The sequence below is a fragment of the Ursus arctos genome, unplaced genomic scaffold, assembly GCF_023065955.2.
Source record: "Ursus arctos isolate Adak ecotype North America unplaced genomic scaffold, UrsArc2.0 scaffold_9, whole genome shotgun sequence".
NCBI classification, from domain to species: Eukaryota; Metazoa; Chordata; class Mammalia; order Carnivora; family Ursidae; genus Ursus; species Ursus arctos.
The window spans coordinates 19,838,681-19,841,487 of NW_026623111.1; positions in this window are offsets into that span (position 1 = coordinate 19,838,681).

Here is a 2,807-nt window from a genome sequence, read left to right on the forward strand (position 1 = left end):
CACACATGGCTACTTGCTTATTTGGTGCTTTACCCTTTCCTCCTTGTCCCCAGAGCACCAAGACTAGCCGGTTAAAGTCATGGGCTTTCCTAAAAATTTGAAAATGTCACGAGTGGACAGCCCAAGAAAGACAACTTCCGTCTCAACTCAGTCTGTGGGCCCCAGGGGATCACCTGGCGAGCCTTCCTGTCCAGCTTTCTCCTTGGCCTACCGCAGCCAGCGGCTGCTTCTCAGATCTCGCCCCAATTCTTTTCTCCCTCCCCCCTAGGCCCAGGGACCTCCAGACTCCGTCCGTCCCAGGTGTCTATAGAGGAAGCCCCCAGTCAGGGAGCAGCAAAAAATTAAGACCTTTTTAAACACAGCTTGCCTTGTCAAGGGACAGCCTTCCTCACTTCCTCTCCTCTTCCTCCTGGGCCTTCTGTCTACACATGCAAATGTTAGTCATTTCTGAGTGGTAAGAAATATTGATAAAGAAAATTATATACAATTATATACGTTATATATTTATTTATATTATATATTTATAACTATATCCGTAGTCACATGAGACTATATCAAAATTATACTACTTGTATGTATCTCCCTCCTCCCAATTGTTTGATAATGAACTTACATTATTTTGTCATGAGTGAGAAAATGAGTAAAGAAAAGAAAAACGCAAATGACCCCCAGGAAGTGTGTGAATTGGGAAACTGGATCTGAGCTGGCTCAAGGACGAGGCTTCAGCTCTTAGTATCTTATCTAAGTCCCAACGACAGGAAGTTCTTGCGCCTTTGGCCCCCTGGGCTCTGAGCTTGGAAAGGGGAGAAGCGCTCAAGGGTGAAGTTCCCTCTCCTGGGGTGTGCAGAGGGGGACCTGATCAGTGTTCCCTTCTGTCCCTCTCTGCCCCCACCCCCCTGCCCCACTAGACTCCCCCGGCCTCTGTGGGCCCCGTGACTTGGGTCCCTCTCTGATGCTCCTAGCTTGAAGGTGAGACTTTGATGGCCGTGATCTCACCTGGGAAGCAGAAAATGGAACTAATAAACCTTTCTTCCGACAAGTGTTGGGTGAAGTGAGTGAAATGCTGGTGAGGGCCTTGCAAACCATGTGCCAGGCACTCGGGCAGGAGATTCTTTCCACAGAACCTTAGTGAATTCTGCTGTGTCCGGACGTGCACGGGGCACAGGACGCAGGGACGATAAAGGCGTGTTCCTGCTTTCCAGGACCTTCCCCACCCAGAGAGGGAGACAAAGTTGGGACAGGAGCTCTGCTAGGGCAGGAGAAGCCAGGCCAGACTGAGAGCCAACCCTATGCCCTCCTTGCCAGGGCTGTGACCAGAGGCAAGTCATTTAACCTCTGTGACCCACCGGCTTCTATCTCAGCAATGCGAAGATAGCATTTTCACAGGGCTGTTGTACGGATTAAATGAGATTTCCCCAAACCTCAGGTATTAGCACCTCCCCCCTTTAAAGTGTTTGCTGCGTCTCCCGCTGCCTGTACAATTAGTTCCTTAACATTGCCACCCACCTTGGCTTCGTCCTAAGCAGCAGAAGTTGTGAGATCTTGGGTTTAGTGTGTGAGGCCTATTTTTTTTTCTAATGAACACTAAAGCAAATGCACTGCTATTCAAAATTTTAAAGTTCATTGGGTCGGACACATTTCATGTGTCCCCAGGGATATAAATGCTACATTTCGGAAAACAATTAAGTCATAATTAAAGCACCCAGCACGTTGCTTGGTGCATAGAAGGCCTACAAGCACACGATTCCGTGATTCTGAGGAGGTGAGAGGGAGGACCCAGTGCCTTCGAGGTGGGGGGTCGGGGGGAGAAAGGCTTCACCGAGGGGGTGATCTCTGAACAGAGCACTGAAGCCTGAGCGGTCAGTCACCGGACACGTGAAAGGGCTTGAGGAAGGGGGGAGGGGAAGGGGAGGCGCTTTCCAAGAAAAGGGAACAAAGGCCAGGATCAGAAGGGGACCTTAGAACGTCGAGGAATTGCTGCGGGCCAGCCTGGGAGCGATGAGCCTGGAGAGAGATAAGGCGGCTCAGATAGTGATGTGGGAGTTGTGCGGAGTTTGGACTTGATCCTCATGGATATGGGGAAACTTGCTGAGAAGTCACATGTCCATACGGACGGCCTAAGAAGATCTCAGAGCCCGTTCACAGGGGCTCAAGGCAGAAGGTTCCAAGGCTGCAGGCACTGAGGCTGCCTGATAAATCTGCGAAAACACCTCTTCCCTCCCTTCATTCACTCGCTGGGGCTTCCAGATAATGCCGCCCGCAGGCAAGTATTTATTTCAGCAGGAATGAGCTCCGTGTCTGAGAGCAGCTTCTACTGTCCGGAAGAGCGAAGGCTGTTCAGTCGTCATTCACCCACCCGGTGGTGAAAGCCGGAAAACCGGGAACTGTCTTCAATTACTCCTTCCAGGGGCTTGCGGGCCTGTCCATTTCCCCTTTTCGATCCTGATCCAATCTTGTCCCTCGGCTGCTCGATCTGCCCCTGCAGTTCAGACTGTTCGCGTCTCTGTGCTGGGCTCCCTGCTGGTGGATTCCTCCAGGGTCCCAAGCACATCCCTTACTCTTACTAGGTCCCTGTTTCCCCTCCATCAAACGGGGATGCCATATCCATGCACCTGTCTTGTAGGGTTGTGGTGGCGATTACAGGAGACACCGAGTGGATGGCACTTCGCTATAGCGCGGGGCACATGGTAGAAGTTGGGCAAAGGTTTGGTGTTAATAGGAGAGCTCCCTCCCCTCCTCCGCTGTGCAATCAACGGCTGCCTAAAATAACCACACTCTATAAATAGTGAACCAACTGACCTTCTGGT